Here is a 22,407-nt window from a genome sequence, read left to right as displayed (position 1 = left end):
GAGTAGGTTGTTTGAAGAAAAGAGGATTCCTTTGAGCCTGGTGGGTTGGGGTAGTCCCAAACCAGGCTAGACAGGGCTGGTCAGGGCATGGTGGGGCAGGGTAGGGCTAGGTCAGGCAGGATTGGCTGGGCTGGCTGGGCACGATGGGCAGGATTGAGCAGAACATGAACTGGATTGTGCAGAGTTTAGCTGAACAAGGCAGAGTTGGGCAGGACCAGACAGAACTGGGACGAGTGAGCATGACTGTATTGTGTTGGGCAGATTTGGGCATAGATGCCTGGACTAGGCAAAAGTCATCAGGAGTGAGCAGGGCTCAGCAGGACTGGGTAGCTCAGAACAGAACGGGGCAGGGGTGCTGGAGTTGGGTAGAGCAGGGTAGAGGAAAACAGGGCTGGGCAGGATTGGACAAGACTGGGCAAGTCTAGGCTGGGGAGAAAGCACAGCAGGACAGGGTCTTAGATTCTGGAAGGAGTTGAAGGAGAATGTCCTCTGCTCCCAGCAGTCCCTAGAAACTTTAGCCCCAAATCTCATCCTCTCTGGGTATCAGAAGGCTGCCTTCCCTGTTTTCTTTGTATTCATCCCATTCTAATCTATCCTCTGCCTGGAAGACCTTCTTCACTGGAAAACTTCTTGTGCTTCAAGACCCAATCCAAATAGCCCCTCCTCTGTGCCACCTTCCTGATGCCTCAGCGTCGCAATCTGACTCTGCACCTACATCTGCTTTGGAGCACCAATAATTTCTATCTGTGTCATTCCCAGTGTTGGTTCATATTCAATCCTGTCTCTCCTGCTCATTCATCACCATGAGTGAGAGTGATTTTACTTGGATGATCTCTAATTTGGCACACGTAATATTAGTAACAAACTATTTGTAATATGCCTCACAATTAACATGTCAGGACACCTCTATTGGGAGCCGCTTTCATAGACTAAGATAGATTTGACTGTAGAATTAGGGAATAGAGTTAGAAGGGTTATTAAAAGGTCTTATTAGAAAACTGAGGCCCAGAGAGGATAATTGACATACTAGAAGTCACCCAGAGACTTTGGGGGCGGGGAGAGCCTTGGAAAAGTTATTCTTACTCTTGGTCTGATGTTTTTCACTCAGGACTTTTCAAAAACTTGTGACTTTATATCTCTGGGCACTCTAGGTTAATGACTTTGAAATCCAAGATTCTCAAAATTGGGTCAGTAACTCCAAGGATTTTGGGATTTGTAGAAACTTCTCTGGGATATCCCTGCCCAACCTAAACTTATGACCTCTTTCCCCTTAATTCTACAGATCCCTAGGAGCTTCTTATTTTAATGGCTTTGCTAGGAGACTATGAGTTCCTGAAGTCGAGTGATAATCATAGATAAACACATCTAGATCAGCCTGGTGAAAAGAAGATAGACACTGCAGCCAGCCGGACCTGGGCTTGGATCTCAGGTTCATAGCTTGAGTCTCAGTTTTATAATCTGTAAACTGGAGATAAGAGTATTTATCTCATGGGACTGTTATGAGTAATGTCAGAGATAATGAATGCAAAACGCCTAGCACAAAGTAGGTGCTCAATAAACACATTTTTTGCCTTTCTCCTTCAAAGAGCCCTCACATATCATTCAGTGGAGCCTGTTCATGCATGGGTAGAAGTTCAGAGCAGCCTACTTAGGAGTCCAGGCTCCAGCCCTAGTTAAAAGCTTTGCTGTCACTTACAGGTTATGTCAACTTGCATAACTTAGCCTCAGTTCCCTCATCGTCCCACTTTCGTAAAACCATTGTGAATAGCAAATAAAAAACTGCATGCAAACGATTTAGCAGTGCAGTGCTTAGTACCAATCCATGCCAGCCATTACTGGCAGTATTATTACCCCATTAGAACATTTCAGATGACTGTGAGAATCTCCCAAAGGCTTGGGCTCCTTGCAGCAGGCCAGCACCTGCCCCTCGCACCCAGCTCTCTTGCCAGGCCTGCTGAGCCCTGCAGACACCTCCCTCCTCTAGGATTGATCCTCTAGCCATTATGAAAATAAAGAGGGCCTCCTGAGAGCTGCCTCTCCCTCCCTGGACATAGTGAGCCCCAGATCTGTAAAGCACTCAGAAGCACATCTGAAAACTGTGTATGTAACAATAACAAGTTGCTAAATCAAGTGAAGGGGTCCTTTTCTTGCCCCCTCCCCTAACACTGGACTCACTCCTACCTACACAGGGATACCTTAACTCTGTCCCTGCATCTGCAAGTTTCTGGGCCCTGATTAGCATTGCAGATGATCTGAGCCAGGATCTGCCAAATCCAGGATTTGAAGCTTTACCCAGAAAAACATTTAATGAGCACAAAAAGCTCAGTAGACTGTGTCCTGAGAGGATCAGGAGTTGGGAGAGTAGGCCTCAGGGACCAGGGGAGTTGGAGAACCAGCTGCTGCTTGCATCAGTGCTCCACACCCCACCATCCCCTTCTGTCAATTTTGGCTCCCCCAGCAGGCTCTGTGGGTGAGGGGCAGGCTCCCCAATTATATCATGGTGTGGTCCTCATCCCTGCCTCAGCAAGAGGCATCATGACCCTAGGAGAGCTGCAGCCACTGCTCTGAAGGGCCAGAAGCCAGCACAGTGCATGCCCCCCATGGAGCCTGGGCTGACCAGAATGCAAGGGCACCACTAGGAACAACCTTCTTGCCGATTTCTGAGGACGTCAGGGTACCAACCCTGTGCTTTCTCTCCTTGAGGTCCTATGCTTGGCTGGTCCCTTGAGAATTTAGGGTGACTCTGAAGGATGATGAGGTCCCAAGACATAAACCTCAAAAGAATGCATCTCCAGGAGCCTATGAAACACAATGAAATGAAAGTACCTCCTCGAAAGCCATTTTCAGGCATGTTATGTATGTGTCATGTTGAGTTCTATAGTATGCCCGTGAGGTAGGCTCATTTACATCCCCCGTCTATGGAAGGGGAACTGAGGCCTAGACAAAATGAGTAAAGTGCCCGATGTTGCTAAGTGAGTCAGGCAGGGCCAAGGCTAGAACCAGAATTTAGGTCTTCTGAATTGGTCAGTGATCTTCCTAAGGAAGCTGGCTACCTGGGTGACCAGTTACTCCAGTGTGCCTGTTTGGTCCTTTGGAGAATGGGTATAAAAGAGCTTTTACGCAGATACCCTGGGATTTTTGGAGAATAAAATGAAATGAGATGAGTGTGAGAGTGTTTTGTAAATTGTAAAGTCATAGAAATGAAAAAGCGTAATTAACACAGAATTAAGGAACCAGGTTGGGAAAACTTACTGAGGAATACAGGAAGATAAGAAGAAAGGAGAGTGTGAAAATAGGGCTCGTTATCTTTCCTTGTCTCCTTCCATCTTATACCTAAGGGTGATCTCTTTCCTTGTGGAAAGTGCTAGCATATTTTATTTTATCCAGAAACCCCAAGACCAGCTTTAAGAGGAAAATGATTTCCTGAGGCAAAACCATAATATATATTCCTAACTTTCCTTGAACTTCAGATTTTAAGCATGTTATTATATGGATATTTTTAATACCACTCTCTTTACTCCCAAGAATACAAATTAGGTATTTGTTTGTCACTATGCATTAAAATAAAAACCATTTAATTTGGAAGTGCTAATGTTATTTGCACACAGGTAACACTTAAAAATCATGTCCTAAAAATGTCAGACTTACCTTGAACAAGTTTTAGTGGGGATATATTGCAAAGTAGAGGGGATAAATGCATCATATAGAAAGTTGTAAAATATAGAAATCTTAATCAATTGCAAGTGCAAGTTTAGACTCCAATAAAGAAGAATGATTATATGTGAGTAAATAATTATTTTAAATATAGGTATAATTGAGATTACCTTTTGGCTCACATAAAATTTCATAAAACATGGGTTTTATGCACCAAAGACACTTTGTCATCAATCCCCATTATTCCTCAGAGAATATTACTGGAGGAAGAAAGACCTTTGCCAATGACTGCTTGGAAAGACTTAAGGGAATGGGTCAGTATCATTAACCCTTACCTGAAGAGGGAACTGAAGCCTGGAGAATTTAAGTAATCCATTCAAGGTCATGCTATCCACATAACAGAGGGGATTGTATAGTCCAAGCGCCCTGGCTTCCCAGCTTGTGCATTGGTTTCTAAAGTTTAAATAATGCTTTACACTATTAGTTTTTGTAAGGAGTGTCATCTGCTGCTACCATCTCCTTTCTCCCTTTCCCCTTTTAAACCTCATTTATAGAGCTAAATATATATATCTTGTCAACTCCCCATTAGTTTCAGATTATGTTGCAAGGAGACCCAGGGTTCTGTGAATAACTTCACCCCAGGGTGTGAGTATGTGGTAGTGAAGAGGACTGGGAGTGGGAATGGTGGCCAATCAGTAGCATCGTTTATCCTCAACTCCCCTTTATCCAGAACTGCTCCACTACTATTTGTCATCTAGCCTGGATTTCAGGAAAAGAAATTAATTTATAAAGATGATTCCATTGCCAGTAAGAGAATATGAAAACCACTACTGAGAGGAAACTAGGCCACATTGAATTGCCTCTGGACTTATGGGGGTCAAGGGTGGGAAGCGAAGGGCAGAGACAGTTATTGTTTCCAGTTGGAGGCAGGCAGGGAGCCCTATTAAGAATGGGACTAGAATGTCCTCACTTCAGGTGTGAATGTGGAGGAGTCAGGAAGCACCTGCCTCTCCCAGCTGCTCTGGGAGGTTCTGTTGGCGCAGGAATCCAGAGCAGCAGCCAAGTGCTGCCTTAGAAACAAGCAGGCTGTTTTCAGAAAATAGGACTTTTGGTATCTTTAAAGGCAGCATACCCCCAGCTCCCTACATGGTGTGTTTACTTTTAAAGGGAGAAAGATTACAGAGATGTTCAGAGCTGAATGAAGGGTTCAGAGACATATACCAGCAAGCAGTTCCAGACTCCATGTTTATGGGCCCAAATCTTTTCATCTTAGGATCTCAAAGCACCTTACCTGGCATTAAGAGAGATTACTTCAGCTGTACAGAGAGAAAATAGACACAAGAGAAAGAACAGAGCCTGTGGATGAGATAGTGGGGGATGATGCATCGGGAATAAATCCTGGGGCTGGAAGAGACCTTGAAGTGCTATTGGAAATTCGATGGGATTTCTTTCTCTCCCCCCCCCCCCCTTGTGGAGCTTAAGACCAAGAGAGGGGAGATTATGTACTTTTGGATCTGAATTTCATTTCTCTTTCCTCAAAATATTGCCAGTGTAATAATTCTAGGTGGGGGTTAGATGATTATTATGAAACTTGAAAAGGAAGCACATTGTACCCTTTGAATAGTTCCTGATATAAAAAAATGAAAAATATACTGTGCTTCATTGTTTACACACCGATTCTAACCTTAATGAATTTATTGATAAAACATCAGCAAAAGATTCAGCAGCTGTAGCTGTGAGGATAATCAACAAATCTGAAATACAGGCATACCTCAGAGATATTGCGTGTTTGGTTCCAGACTACTGCAACAAAGCAAATATCGCAATAAAGCGAGTCACATGAATTTTTTGTTTCCCTAGTGTGTATAAAAATTATGTCTGTACTATACTACATTCTATTAACTATATAAAAGCATTACATTTAAAAAACAACGTATATACCTTAATTTAAAAGAGTTTATTGCTAAAATATGCTAACTATCCCCTGAGCCTTCAGTGAGTCATAATCTTTGCTGGTGCAGGGTCTTGCCTCATTGTTGATGGCTGCTGACCGATCAGGGTGGTGGTTGCTAAAAGTGGGGTGGCTGTGGCAATTTCTTAAAATAAGACAACAATGAAGTTTGCTGCATCCATTGACTCTTTCACTCGAACACTTAGAGACCATTGTAGAGTTATTAACTGGATTAATTTCAATATTGTTGTATCTCAGGGAATAGGGAGGCCTGAACAGAGGGAGAGAGATGTGGAATGGCCAGTCAGGGAGCAGCCAGAACACACACAATATTTATTCATTAAGTTTGCTGTGTTATATGGGTGCAGTTTGTGGTACCCCCAAACAATTACAATAGTGACATCAAAGATCACTGATCACAGATGACCATAACATATATAATAGTAATGAAAACATTGGAAATACTGAGAGAATAACCAAAATGTGACACAGACATGAAGAGAACAAATGCTGTTGGAAAATGGTGCTGATAGACTTGCTTGATGCAGGATTGTTACAAACCTTCAATTTGTAAAAGCACAGTATCTGCAAAGTGCAGTAAAGTGAAGAGCAATAAAACAAGGTATGCACATATATAAAAGTGGAAGCTGAGAGTCCAAGAATCAGTGATCACATCATAAAAAGGGGGTAATGGTAACAATGTTGTGTGCATTCATGTAGGCTGTGCCATTTTATCCTTACAATATCCTTTAGAGGTGGGTTTTATTATCTCCATTTTATAGGTGAAGAATCTGAGGCTCAGAGAGGTTATAACTTATTTAAGATCACATGGTAAAGAAGAGAAAGAATCAGCATTGAATACAGGTTTAGTTGACTATAATTGAACTTTTGGAAATACTTCCTTTAAAAGAAAAATAGCAGAAATAATCCTATATAATAAAAGGCTAATATGCAAATAGACCGAATGGCGGAACAACTGGAAAAACTCAACAGCCTGTCGTTATAATGTGCGCTGCCCACTGGAGGGTGTGCGCAGAACATGGCGGGCGTTGGCCCTGGTGGGATGGTGGAGCAGGTGAGACGAGGTGCCAGACCAAGATGGGGTGCCAGTCGCTGTCATCAGGGTGAGTCTCTGGTGGTTACTGAAAATTCTTTGCTCCTACGTGCCACAGTCCCCCAGCCGGCACCAGTCCCAATCGCTTGGCACCATCAGTGGCTACCAACCCTGATCGCCCCTGAGGGCTTCTCCACCTCCCCCTGCTCCACCTCCCCCTGAGGGATGATGGGGGCAGCAGCTGCCACTCACGCTCGCTGATGGTGCTGGCCCCTGTTGCACCGGTTGCTGGCGAAGGCCCAATTGCTAGTGCCTTCAGCAGGTGCGAGGGGGCCGGCGCTGTCAGCTCGGAGTGGCAGCAGTGGGAGTGGGATTGCCGGCAACAGGGGACTGGGGGCCGCAGTGGGAGGGGCCCGGCAGGGGCATGAAGGATGGGCTGAGACCCGCCCCTGGGCCTACCACAGCCTCACGGCCCACAGTTCCTTTCAAGGTGCATGAATTCGTGCACTGGGCCCCTAGTGTGTGTGTGTGTGTGTGTGTGTGTGTATGTGTGTGTGTAATTATATATATATAAATATATAAAATTATATACATACTAGAGGCCCCGTGCATGATTGAATCATGCATGTGTAGGGTCCCCTACACGCTTTCGCTTTCGATCGCGGGGGAGCTGGGTGCCTGGTACCGGAGCAGACAGGCACCCAGCTCCCCCGCTTTTGATGGTCCACGGCGGGACGTGAGCTCGCTGCCCCAGAGGCCCCTTCTGTTCCGCAGCACAGCCATGGCGCAGACGCTGAGCTCGAGCCACTGCTGGCGACGCGAGCTCAGTGTCCTGCTGGCCCAATCGGCTACCCCGGCCACCCCGAGTCCCGCCCCCTGCGCCTCCCGCTGGCGCAATCATGGGCGTAGCGGAGTGATGGTAATTTACATATTACCATTTTATTAGATAGGATAGCCAACTCTCCTGGTTCACGTCCTGCTTTTCCCATCTTCAACCTTGGCTTAGAAGCAATTCCTTTGAAACTATCCCTTTGAACCTTTCCTGGATTTAGTTTGGCTCCTACCATATGCTGTATGGCACTCTGACACCACTCTCAAATCTAGAGTGTCAGTTGACTTCCTCTGATGGTGAAGGAAGATGTAGCTTAATTACCCTCTTATCCTCCTCTTTCCCTACTTCTAGAAGAACATGTCACTACTTGCAGTTCCTTTAGCTTCTTGCCCCAGCTTTGTTGAGATATAACTGACATATAACATTGTATAAATTTAAGATGTGCAACATGATGATTTGATGCATGTATTATTGTATTGCAAAATGATTACCACATTAAGGCTTGAGAGCACATCTATCACACCTCACGTAATTACCTTTCTGTGTGTGCATGTGGTGAGGACATTTAAGATGTTCTCTCTTAGCAATTTTCAAGATTATAATACAGTATTGTTAACTATAGTCACCATGCTGCACATTAAATTCCCAGAATGTGTTATTCATCTTATTAGTACAAGTTTGTACCCTTTGACCAGCATCTACCTATTTCTCTCCCCCCCTCCCCCCCCCCCCCCCCCCCCCCAGTTCCTGGCAACCACTATTCTACTTTCAGTTCCTTTAGCTTTGAAATTTTTAATATTGTACTTAAACCTCTGAATCTCCTGGTAGCAAATAAAGACTATACCTTTTACTTTCCAGTTTTGTAAAATGAAAATATTAAGACCCCACCCCCTCCCTTTACTTCCTCTTCCTTCACCTCTCAATTTCTGAGCCAAACAGTCATTTACATTGCGTCACTTGAGAGTATCTACATTATATTTTGGAATTACGTGTAAGAGTTTATTTGCTTTGAATATATAAGTTGATTCTAGAAGTGGAAAACAACACAGAGCTTTGAGGATATTATGAGGATGTGCTGACTGTTTATTGCAGAGCCAAGTACTAGGCTCTGATTATATTTCTTTCTCTATGGTTGTGATGTCTTTACTCTTGTGCAACTTAAAGGAAAAAAAAATCCTCAAATGGATTATTCTTTCTTACATTCCACCAAATGCTCAAAATAATGTCATATTTAAGATGCTTTCTTATTTGGACTTTGCCTTTCTTGCACTTGCCCTCCCTCAACTCTCATCCTGAAATTATGGATTGCTTTAACATTTTTCTTGTTAAGGGAAGAAATGTACGACTTTTCACTTTATTCCTTTAACTACTTCCTCATCTGTAGCCAACTCTAAGTGCATTCTGGGCTGCAGTCTATTGTTTGGAATCTATTTCATTTCTTTTTCAAGGACAGTGATCTCCTGTTCTGTGTTAAACCAGCTGCTTCATATTTGGACCATAACTTTCTTGAGTGATTTTAATTTTTCTTGGAGTATCTAGGTGCCTACCTTTATTTACCCCCATGCTTTTTATGCTTTTTAATTCCTAATGTGTTTTCAAACTCTGTTCTACTCAGTCCCCATTCCCAGCTTTCCTCCCACTTGTGCTTTTTATTTACTTTAGAATCTTTCTTATTTGCTCCTTTCTTACCAGGTTCCACAGGTCTCAGTCTCTCTGACCCATTTTTCACTGGTTGTGAGTTTTTATATTGTTATTCTGGGTTGTATCCATTATTTTCTGGATCCCATAGTTTTATCTTTCTATATTTCCATCCCTAATTTGTTGAAGTACATCCTAAAGTAACTTTTACTAGTAAGAGAGGATACTTGGAATATTATTGTTCTCTGATACTTAAAAAATGGCATTCTGATCTTGTTTTATTCATGCAGTATTTACTTGAATTTCACTGGGGACATTTTTTTTTAATCTTGATGTTTCTTCATTATGATGAAAGCTTTGCTTGTCCAATCATTTTTTAAAATTTATGTTTTTATTGATTTCAGAGTAGAAGGGAGAGGGAGAGAGAAATAGAAACATCGATGATGAGAGAGAATCATCTATTGACTGCTTCCTGCATGCCCCTACTGGGGATTGAGCTTGCAACCTGGGCATGTGCCCTGACCAGGAATTAAACCATAACCTCCTTGTTCATAGGTTGATGTTCAACCACTGAACCACTCCGGCCAGGCTGTTCAATCATTTTTTGATTAAGGCTGGGAAAAGGCAGATTTCTGTACTTGTTTGGACTTCCTGACTGACTGGCAGATTTCCTTAGGGTGCAAAGTCTTGGGAGCCCTTATCCCAAAATGTTCAAATGAGGAGGACTTTGCTTGGGACATAAACCTTCACAAGGAAGGCCCTAGTCCTCCCAATGTAGTTCAAATACATTAGAAAAAGAGACTTTCTTTACATGGTACAAATGCCTAGTATTCTGCATATGAAAGTAAAGGTATATTGTTCCATAAACACACCTCTCATCTTTGCCCCTTTCTGAGGTCAGGTTCCATTGTACTTGCTTGAAAATGTAACTACTTCCTCATCTGTAGCCAACTCTAAGTGCATTCTGGGCTGCAGTTTCATCTGTTATCAGCCAGTACTTACCAAGGGATGTTCTTCTCCTTTTGTTGAGTATTCTGGTCTGCTGATGGCCTCTTTCTGTTCTTTTTGATCTTGAATGAAGTCTTCGGAGGAATAAGACATTTGTTCTGTCCACTATTTTTGGGAATAAGTTTTAATTATCAACATTTTTTGTTAACAGGAGTCATTGCCCAAGCTACTCATTTCTGAATTAGTGATTCTCCTTTCATCAATGATCTGTAGTTACCATTTGATAAATAATCTTGGTTTTCAGGAACTTCCCAAATCCTTGACTTTCCTAAGGGCAAGCTGCAATCACATACTCTAGGGTGCTGGCTTTGTCCTGAGCCTTGCTCAGACTTTGCCCTTTGTTTTCCCACTGGAATGTTCCTTTCTTTCTCTTGCACTCCACCTGTTTTCTCCTTTCATATACACTGAGTGGCCAGATTATTATGATCTCTGAACGCATAATAATCTGGCCACTCAGTGTATATCTACACTAATAAAAGAGTAAGATGCAAATTGACTGTACCTTCATGACGCCCACCAGCCATTTAGGAGTGAGTATGCAAATTAACCCACCAAAGATGGTGGGTTAATTTGCATGCACAGGCACCAAGTGGCCTGGGGCGGGCAGGATGTTTGTGTCATCGCCATGGTGATGACGCAGGTGTTCCGCACCGCCCCAGCTGCTCCAGTCCTCTGGGCAGCGTGGGAAGGCAGAAAGGCAGCACCGGGCTGGAGCAAAAAGGTGGCTCTGGCCGGAGCGAAGGCGGTACCGGCAGCCAGGGGAAGGAAGGCCCATTCTTGCATGAATCTTCGTGCATCGGGCCTCTAGTATATATATATTAGAGGCCCTGTGCATGAATTTGTGCATGGGTGGGGTCTGGCCAGCCTGGCCAAGGGGAGGGGACATGGACGGTTTGCTGGCCTGCCTGCTGGTCACTCCTGGTTGAGGGGACAATTTGCATATTAGCCTTTTAGTATATAGGATATACACTGAGTGGCCAGATTATTATGCTTTCAGAGATCATAATAATCTTGCCACTCAGTGTAAATCCTATCTAAGCTTCAAGGTTAGATGGATAGGCTAAACTGCTTGCTCTATCAATATCCTCCTTTTAACAGAGTCTCTTCCCAGACCCCTGCTGAGGAAGGTGGTCATTGGACCCAACTTAAACAACGTGCACCATGTTGTACCATGTGATGTCCTCTGTCTTCCCCACCATAGCTGATGGTATGAGGCTGGGCCAGGACCCAAGGAAATCAATGTATAGATGTGACAGCAGCCTATGAGGTGACTTTGTCTTATTTTACTTGATCAGATTGATGGATCCATTACTCTCTATTGGATAGTTATTTGATAGCTAAAAGTGTGGAAAGAGTGAAAAACACATGGCAAAAAGCAAACACAGACATAAGTTGAGTCATATTAATGGTGGGGTGTTAACAAGTGACAAACAAGGCAAGGCAATTGCTAACAGTGTCTTGGTCCCCAAGTGACCTTTATCTAATCCCAGATTCTATTATCTGGGTTGTACCATGGGCCTTTCCATTAAATCTGGCTGGAAAGGTTTTCCTGGTTACAGTGAGGCCTAGCTGATGGCCGGGGTCGTTTTTCCTTAGTGCTGCTGTGTACTAATCTCTAGCCTCCCATTGTTTAGGAGAACTGTAGGAAAGTTTCAGAACCCAGGCCAGGGTGAAACAAACACTAAGGCACTGTTCAAAAGTCTTGTGATCCATGAAGCTGCCACTGCAACCTCAGGGGTTTCTCCTTTCTCTAAACTTACAGCATACCTTAAACACTGTAGATGGTCCTTACAGAACAAGGCCCATGACCCATGTTTTGCCTATCAGACATGTGCTATTACTCCTATAGGATTAGAAGAGTATGAGGACCATGCCTCATGCATATTATGTTCTCCATCATGCCTGGAGTAGAGATGACCCATAAGAACTATTTACTAAATGTTTGCTTAATCAGTGAATAAAAAGATGAGCAAGAAACTGAGAAAACAATGGAGAAAAAGACTTTAATTAAATACACTAGAGGCCCAGTGCACGAATTCTTGCACAGGTGGGGTCCCTAGGCCTGGCTGGTGATCAGGGCCAATCAGGGCCATCTTGTCCAGTCCCGATCAGGGCCGGGCTGATCGGGGCCTGCCAGCCTTGGGGAGGGGCAGGGGGAAGGACCATGGGAAGTTGGCCGGCTGTGGGGAGGGATGGGGGGAGGTTGGCTGGCCACGGGAGGTTGGCTGTAGGAGCACACTGACCACCAGGGGGCAGCTCCTGCATTGAGTGTCTGCCCCCTGGTGGTTAGTGTGCCTCATAGCAACTGGTCGACCAATTGTTCCAGTTGTTCAGTCATAACGGTCAATTAGGCATATATATATATATATATATATATATATATATATATATATGCACATACATACATATATTTCTAGCTGCTATTTATTCTACTGAGCACATGGATGCATGAATTCATTTAACAAACATTTTTGGGCACATTTGATGTGTATTAAGTGTTAGGTATACAAAGAAAAATAAGAATGATATAAAATGATATAATCTTTTTTTCCTAAGGGGTTCTAAGTCAATTGGGGAAAAGGGAGTTATAAGGTAATTAAGTATAATACAATAAATGCTGTGTTCAGCTAGTTCTCTAAAAGTAAAAAAGAGCCCAATGTATAAACAAGAAAGTTTTCACCAAAGAGGGAGAGAGATTAAGTTCCTATTATGTGTCTGCCTTCTGCATAGTTGATTCTCAGTGTAAAGTTTTAATGATCTGTATAATACAGTTCATCCTTTGTGCATTTTACAGATGAAAAAATGGACCAAGAGATTTGGATTGTGCCCTGAGTCCCACAGCCAGAAAACAACCAAGCCATCACTTTATCCAGCTCTTCTGACTTTAAACTCTCCTGCTTTCTCAAGGGTTGTGTACCTGACATAGGTAACTGTCTCTGAGAGCTTAACCCTACTCAGGTATAAGATTGGAGGCCAAAAAGCATAGGGTTTGATTTAAGACTAGAGGCCCTGGTGCATGAAATTCATGCACTGGGGTGTGGGAGGCCCTCAGCCCAGCCTGTGCCCTCTCGCAGTCTGGGAGCCTTTGGGCCTAAGCCAGCAGTAGGACATCCTTAGCTCTGCCTCGGAGGTGGGAGAGGCTCCCGCCACTGCTGCTGCGCTCGCCAGCCCTGAGCCCGGCTCAGGGCTTCTCTGGCTGAGCAGTACTCCCCCTGTGGGAGCGCACTGACCACCAGGGGGCAGCTCCTGCATTGAGCGTCTGCCCCCTGGTGGTCAGTGCGCATCATAGCAACTGGTTGTTCTGCCGTTTGGTTGATTTGCATATTAGCCTTTTATTATATAGGATTATTCTGACTGAAGTTCACACCCTTGGGGCCTTTAGGGAAAACATCCCACTGGTTATTGGCCTCACAAGACTCTTTGTAGCCTTAGCAACTGGCTTCTGTTCTAAGAAGGCCTGATTTTCTCATCTGACACCTGGCCCTCAGACCCACAGCTGCTGGGCCCAAAGGGAGGTGCATACACAGACTCCAACTTGCAATTCACCCGGCTTCACTGACCTGGGCTTTGCATCAGCTCTGTTTACAGGGCTTTGTTTAATTATTTCAAACCTGCTGATTCTGGGCTTTGATTTTGGTGTGCGTGTTTGTGTGCATGTGCGCATGTGTGTGTGTTGTTAAAGTACTGGATACTTAAGTTCAGCAAGGGGCCTGGAACAAGGAGTAAAACATCTATTCATCATTGGCAATGTCATTACCAAAAGCAGTTATCAGTTTTCAGGCCAGGGTTGTGCTGGTTCCAATATGGAGCTCAGCCTGGCTCCAGGACAAAGGGAAATGTTGACAGATGTAAAAGGAGGGGGAGTGCGGTCTGGGAGCTCTAAGTTATTACAGAGCCACCTATTGCTACTGATCAGCAAGCTACCAAACATCTGGTCATCAGGCAAGGGCTTATCAGTGGTGGAGAGAGACACAGGCCCCCAGTACCAGTCTGAGGGACCCTGCTAAGTGTGGCAGAGAGAGGGGGCATGAACCTGTTTCATTGCCCTGAGCACTGTGTGCCTTTCTTGCTATGCCGAAGACCAGAGAACACTCCTCTGGAAGGCACAGCTGCCCATGCCCTTCCTGACATTTCCCTTTGTTGAATGCATCACATTTGATCCCCAACCCTATCTCTTATGAATACTCTGAGTAAATGATGGGTGAGTATGTCCCGGGTTGAAGGAGAGAAGCTAATATTGCTCCAGGGAGGGCAGAAATGTGTGTAGAGGTTACGAGCATGGGCTTGAAAACCAGAACAAGAACTTTCCCAACTTCACCTCTATCACTGCCTATATGCATGAACTTGGACAAGGAACTTAGTTTCTCTGTAAGCCCCAATGATCTATACGGTGGGGCTTATGCTACCTACCTAGTAGTTTGTTGTGAAGATCCAATTAGATTACATTTAAGGGCACAAGAGAGGCACAAATGCTCACTAAATGGCGGCTATTATGTGAGTAAGGACTCTTGGTCTTACCCATGAATAGGCTCAAGAGATTTTTCCATCCTCAAGGGGCTTCAGACTGAGGGTTCATGCCTGTTAGACCCTTTGTTTGATCGCACACCTTCTGATCAGTGTGTGACCGTGGGCAAGTTCTATAAGCTGTCTGGGTCTCCACTCACTCATCTGTTAAATAAAGAAGTTAGTATAAGCTCTTTTTATTTTTTTTGCTATAAGCATCATTGATTCTAATATCCAGCCAAACAGTTGAGACATTTTTTCCTGCTTGTCTCCATTTACTTGCTACCTTACCCAATTGTCTAGGGGCTATAAACTGATTAATAGACAAAGCAAATCTAACCAGACAGGTTCTTCATAAAGGGAATTGATGACTGAATAAATACAAGCTATATCTATTACTATCTGCTTAAGTTCTTAAGTTTAAGAACCCAAAGATTTCTGGGGCAGAGGTAGGCAAAGAGTAGGTGTGGGAATGAAAAACACTGAGCTTCCTCAGGATGCAGCAGTTGATCAGGCATGCATGTGCATGGGTCCTCCCTAAAATACAAGCAGTGACTAAATAAGGCAGCGGTTTTCATCTCAGAGAAGAGAGAACTAAGAGCAAGCCACACGATTTATTACACATAACCAAGGGTTGCCTGGTGGAGGAGGTTTAGAGCTGTCTGATGGAGGAAGGTACAGCCTCCCATGGCTCCAGGGAAGAATGATGACTAAGGGAAGATTGCATATTTCAGTGTAATGGAAGGAAATCCATCCTTTCCTTTAGAAACAGGGGCTGGGAAACTTTTCTGTAAAGGGACAGATGGTAGAAATTCTAGGCTTTATGGGCCATACAGTCTTTGTTACAATTGATTCTACTGTTATGTTATTATCTACATAACTAGGAGACCAGTGCATGAATTTGTGCACCTTGAAAGGAACTGTGGGCTGTGAGACTGCGGTAGGCATAGGGGCAGGTCTCAACCCATCCTCTGCACTCCCCCTGGCTCTTCCTGCTGTGCCCCCCCTCCCCCCGCCGTACCCTGTTGCCAGCAGCCCTGCTCCTGCTGCTGTCGCTCCCATGCGCTGATGGTGCTGGCCCTGCTCGCACCCGCTTAAGGCACGGAGCGATTGGGGCCGGTGCCATCAGCGAGTGCAAGCCACAGCTGCTGCCCCGATCACCCCTCAGGAGCAGGGGGAGGTGGGGAAGCCCTTAGGGGCGATCAGGGCCAGCAGCCACTAATGGCGCCAAGTGATTGGGACTGGAGCTGGCTGCCGGTGCAAGCGGAGCTAGTGCTGGCAGCGGGTGCGAGTGCCAGGCGGGACCATGGCATGTGGGAGCAAAGAGTTTTCAGTAACCACCAGAGGCTTACCCTGATGACAGTGACCAGTGCCCCACCTTGGTCTGGCGCCCCTGCTCACCTGCTCCACCATCCTGCCAGGGCTGACGCCCACCATGTTCCACGCACACCCCCTGATGGTCAACGCACGTCATAGCGACCAGTTGTTCCACTGTTCGGTCTATTTGCATATTAGTCTTTTATTATATAGGATAAGCATGGCTATGTGCCAATAAAACATCATTTACAAAAGCAGGTGCCAGGCCAAATTTAACCCATTGGCCACAGTTTATTGACCCTTGCATTAGAGGAGCACCTGAGGGATTGGATGCCTTTGGGAAGTAAGTGGTAGATTTCCCCCTCTCCAAATACCACATGCAGCAGTGTATGGCGGCCCGGAGTTAGTCAGATAATGGCAGCATGGGGTGTGTTCCAGTAGAGGTTGAAAGATCCTCTTAATACTGTCACAGTGTATGTATATCTCTGCCTTGGGTGGGGGTTCTAATTAGCTGGCTGGGGGTCTCCTTTAATACTAACCCCCACAATACTTAGAGGATGGACAGAGGGAGAAACCTGGGGTCTTAAGTGTCTGTGAGGGAGCAGAGACCTTGGAAGGAGAAGCTAGGGCTCATAAGACAAACTCCACAATTAACCTGGGGCTGCTGCAGTCTACTTTTTTACTTTTGATTCCTCTCTCTTTGGAGGAACATTGTCTGAGAAGGATTTTCTTTCTTTACAGTTTTGGCAGATTTGAGGAGGCTCTCATGAAGATGGCCAACTACTAATATATCAGATGGGAAAAAAATTCCTTTTTTCTTTTGTCATTTTGGTTCCCCCTCACCCCATTTGTCCAACACACACATACACACACACACACACACTTCACTCACTAGTTGTGCTTACATGTTCATGTACATGAGCTGACTACAAAACAGGCATCTAAGATCCCAAAAGAAGCACAGTCTGAGTACAAAGCTGCAGTTCTGCCTTCTTTCCGTGGTTTACTCCCCCAGGACATCATACCTTTTTGTGGGTTTTCTTCATAATTTCTTCAGTCTTCCTCAAAAAATGTAGCACAACTCGAAGCAGAGGAAGGGATTTGGGGGTTGTTGGAGGGAATAATACACGTACACACCCCACGCTGCCATTATCTGACTAACTCCGGGCCGCCATACACTGCTGCATGTGGAATGTTAGGACACTGGGCTCCTCCAGGGGCTGCCAGCAGCTCCCAGTAGATCCTGTCAGAGGCCACTGATAAATCTAGTCTTTGTAAAGCCCAGCTCAGGTGGAGCCAGGCAAGATTCTAGGACTTTATCTGGCCACTTCCTCCAATTAAGAGCCAGCTAGGCATCCTTGCAGACTGGCACTGAATTATCTTTGAGTCTCATGGTTTGGTTGGGTGCAGATTTCTAAGACCTGGCCTGCGGGACACTTCCATTTTTGCTATTTTAGCATCTGCAGTGTTTCAGAGTAGAAATATGATGGGAATAGAAGTCAGACCATTTGGTGTCAAGTCCTGACTCCATCACTTAGTAGATACAGGGCTTCAGGCAAGTCTCAGCCTTGTGAAAGTTAGGTTCCCCATTTGTGAAATGGAAATTAAAAAGTAAAAGAAAACAAAGCCATTCCAGTACAGTGGGTTACTTTTAATCATGGTAGTTATGTTGTCTAAAGTTACCATGGACCCTGAATTAGTGAACCCTGAACCAGTGCTCCTAGGGGAAATAGAATTAGGTTCTTGTGAACCTCTGGCCACAACAGTTTAACCAGTCTATCAACACCTAACCTTGTCTTATGTGTGTTTCTGTTTAAAGACATCTTATTTCATATATATTGTTGATTCATTAATACTAAACTCACAGCCAACAGTGCTGTAGCCCATGCCTGAGTGAAGCTAATCTAACTATGAATTGTTTCTCTAAGGCACATCACAGCCTTCTTGCTGTGTAGGACTCCCGTACTACACTTGGGGGCTATTTTAAACAGTGAAATCACCAGCACAAGACACAAAAATGAGAAAAATGTGGCCCCAAATAGATGGCAAAAGGGGCAGTGGTTCATAGTATGAGAGCTGAAACAAATAGGCAGGGCATCATCTTATTTGACCTCAGCTGGGAACTTGCACAAACATGTTTGCTGCTCTGTGAATGCCAGTGAATGACAGTGAAAGTGCTGCAAGAATTGATTTTGGGGTTACAAATAGCTTTTGGTGAATAGGAGAGTTTGCAAATATGAAATCTGTGAATAATGAGGATTGACTGTACTTCAGAGAGTCATTGTGAGGGTTTATTGTGATAAAGTCCAAAGGACCCCATCTACTGTGATAAAGTCCAAAGGACCCCATCTACCCCATAAAGTCCTTCAAGACGTATCCCTTGCCTGCTTTTCAGCCCTTTCTGCAGCTGCCCTCTGACAGGTACCCCAGCCATCCTTCTGTTCTCTGGTCAGGGAATGCTGTTTCTTGCCTCTTTGCCATTGCACACACTTTGTTTTTTACTGAAATGACCTCTTTATCCTTTCAAAGGTAAGCTATTATTCTTTTCGATGGATACCAATATATAGGAAACCGGGTCTTCCACACAATCTGGATATTTGTCTCAGAATAAAGGGTTTGATTTTTAAGATTTATTTTTTAAGGCACACACAAGTCATTGGACAAACAGATGAAAAATTATTTTTATGAAGGATGTATTCTATTTCTCCTAATCATTAGTCACTGGTGAATGCTGTCAGTGTCAGAGTTTGGGGGGAAATCCCTGCTCCATTTTTCAGGCTTTTATTCTCAAGAATTGGGGAGTCCTCACTCCCAGCCTGTGGTTTTCAACCTGGACCTAAGCTTTTATCACATGAAGCCCTTCAGAATGCTGAGGTTGGAACAAGCATCATCAAAATAAAATCAGAAATCAAGGCCAGTCCTTTATGTTTTAGAATGATACTCCAGGCCTCAGCCCTGGTCACTCCAGGTCAGGGCTAGACTTCTTAGAGGTGTAGAACCAGTAATGCAGTGAGCACCATGAGTTTGGATCCCAGGTAATTGCCTCCAGCAGCTTTGCTAGATGTCACTGCCAGCTGGGTTGGGCTCCATCTGCTCTGCATACCCCTTGGACATGCCTGCTCTAATTCTACCTTTATCTGGTCCTGGGGCTTGTTTCATCTTCATTCCAGCCTGCTAATTTCCAGTTGCTCTTGGCTTCTCCTACCTGTATGAACTGCTCTTCTACCACCACTCCTGCCAAGGATTTGACAGTGCCATCTGATTCTAAGAAAAGGTGGCCCTGTGTAGGGTTGAGAGTTAAGCAGACTTGGGTTCTGGTCCTGTTCCCATCTCTAGTTAGCTGGGTATTCTTGTGCAAAGCCTTTATTTTTCTGTGCTCCAGTTTCCCTATGTGTTAAGTGAAAGCGTTGGTCACTAAAAGCTTTCCAACATTCACATTCTATGATGTTTTGAGTCTTTGGAAGGGAGATGGTAGGATGCACCTGATTTGTCTATAGGTGGATAAAATACCATTGATTAGCTCCAGGGCTAATGAAAATCTGCTCTATCACTGTTTGGTTGAAAAAGTTCAGCCTTGGTGGTGACACCACCTGTGTGAGTGCTGTCAACAAAAATGAATATTAGGCAAAAACAAAACCAATATGGATGGTACATTATTGGGTTTTCAAAGTAATCTCACATTTATTTATTACTTATCTTTTGGAGGAAAAAACTTCCCAGGGTATCAGAGAGAACCTTACTGCTCATTTTTCTAATCTTGCTTGGTGGTTCAGAGATTGGCTCAAAAAGGAAACACAAATAGCCAAATGCCCATGAATCAAGTGAAGAGAATGTTCATGAATTTGGGACATTTATAATTTAAAATGTACAACGCTTGATGATAGTGATGATGATGGTGGTTAGAATGGTGGTGATGATGATCAGGGTAGTGATGATAATGATGTGAATAGTGCTTCTCATGATAACAATAGCTAGCACATACAGAGCATATATATTATGTGCTAGGACCTGTGCTAAATCAGTGTATGTACCATCTCATTTAATCCCCAGAGCCACATTGTATTATCGAAGGTCACACTAATGAATAAATGATACTGTATAAACCACAACTCAGTCCTGCTTAGGAGACAGTGGTGATATTAATAATCAGACCGTCAAACCTCAGAGGGAAGGTAGGGGAGGTGGGGGTGGGGGAAGCGAGAGAGGTCAACCAAAGGACTTTTATGCATGCATATAAGCCTAACCAATGTACACAGACACCAGGGGGGTAAGGGCATGAGTGGGGGTGGTGAAGGGGCTTTGTGGGGTAAGGACACATATGTAATACCTTAATCAATAAAGAAAAAAATTTTTTTAAAAAAGTATCTTAAATTTATTTCCAATATAAGCCATTTCTCATCTATGATACCTTTTCTGTTTTGACTTTGGCAAGGCATGGGAAGGGTGGATGTATCTCATGTTATAGATAATGAAATTGAGACTCAAAAAGGTAAATAATAGACTAACAAAACATGTAAGAAAGAACTGATGAAGAGCACCTCAGGGGAATTGCATTGGGGATTCAAGAAGGACAATCTCATCATTGCAATTTGTACAACACCAAGAAAACAAAGTATTTACTCTTATATTGCAAAAAACATTTGCTTAATTGCATGCCATTTGGCTATGTTGGAACCTGATTTGGAAATATTTGAGACTGTGAATGTTCTCAAAATTCTTTAAAAAGAAATTGGTTCCCCTTCCTCCACAGCCCTGGTGGGACTCTGATCCTGCCTATCCAAAGTTCATTCCTTCAGTTAGCTGAGGGGGGTTTGCTGTATCATTGAAACTACTGCTAATCTCTGCCCCTCAGTAATGGCTGCCTATTCTGCTGGGTTTGTCTTTGAAATCATTGACCTTTGAAATTATAGGCATCTTGCTTAATCTCCAGTTTGTATTACATGAGCTGCAACCCTTACCCCAGACACTGTGTGGAATGGGGCAATGGGCATTGGAGTGGAGTAGAGCCCTTCTTCTCTCCACTGTGCTTTCATTACCCCAAGGTCACCCAGAGGGCTTAGACAAGAATAAAAGATGATCTCAGTGTACTCACCTCCCGTTTCTCTATTCAAGAACTTTATGAACTCATTATTTTAATCTTCCATTTTTTTCTTTTTTGTAATTTATTTTTATTGGGGGGTAACATCCTATCTAATAAAGATGGAATATGCAAATTGACCATAACTCTGAGACAAAGATGGCGGTGCCCACAGCCAATAAGGAGGGAATATGCAAATTGACAAGGCGAGAGGCGGAAGGCAGCTCTGGCTGGAGCGAAGGTGAAAAGGTGTCTCTGGCCAGAGCAAAGGCGGTGCCGGCAGCCAGGGGAAGGAAGGCCTATTCTTGCATGACTCTTAGTGCATTGGGCCCCTAGTTGGTTTATAACATAGGTTTCAGGTGTGCATATTTTAATCTTTCTTTACATCTCTATCTTGTCTCAGCTTGGTACTTTGTGCCTTCTAACTTTCTTCTTATGTTGTCTTCTTATGGTTATTCATAAGGTTGCTAATCATTTAGAAGGATGGGAGCTTTTTCTACCTGGAGAATCCTTTTTCCTGAACTCATTGAAAGTCTCTTTGATTTGCCCAAGAACTAAAAAAAATAAAATCTAAACTAAGTGGGAAAATATTCTTTGTGAATAACATATTTCTAAGCTCTGGGTGTAATATCAAAATCCCTACATTGTGGAGAGGCCTACTGGCCACTCCCACTGGCAGAGTAGATGGTTGCTGATTCAGTATACAGTTGGTCCTCAGGTTACGTTGGAGATCTGTGGCAACATAATGCGATTTTCGCTGTAAGTCAGAAGCCACCTACATAAGCACCTACGTCACTCACATGGAACACATACACAGCAGTAATGAAGTGAAACAGTAAAAAAAAAAAAATTAAAAGATAACAATTCCTGACTTTTACTTGTGGTAAATGAATAATAAAAAACATAAAGCACATATGTACATACGTTGAAATGATGGAACTTTTTTTTTTTAATAAATAAATGGGAGATGGCGATGTAACCACAAAACAATGCATGTCGAGTCCGACGTAACCTGAGGACTGCCTGTATTTTAGTGTTCGCTAGAAATTTCCTGCCTCTAAATATATTGTCTTGGATTTTGACAATTTAACCCTAGAGCTTAGTGTTAAATGTTGCCCTCTAATGTTTATGTAACAAGGTGAAAACCTCTTTTAAAATAAGAATACTCCTAAAGTGGTTTTCAGCTAGAACTGAAACACAATTCTAGCCGGGGCAACAGCAGATGTTATTAGTACCCCACCCTGACTGTATATAAGATTCTTACTGCTACTGGAAATATCCCCAAATTGGCCCTTGGTATATTTTCCTCTTAAAAGCTGCAGGAGCATGTTTGACCTATCTTTGTGCAGGGTGAGCCCGTGTGCTGGGTAGTT

This window comes from Cnephaeus nilssonii (genome assembly GCF_951640355.1).
Source record: "Cnephaeus nilssonii genome assembly, chromosome: 15".
Classification (NCBI taxonomy): domain Eukaryota; kingdom Metazoa; phylum Chordata; class Mammalia; order Chiroptera; family Vespertilionidae; genus Cnephaeus; species Cnephaeus nilssonii.
The sequence above is the reverse complement of the archived record's forward strand: the minus strand, read 5'-3'. Positions refer to the sequence as shown.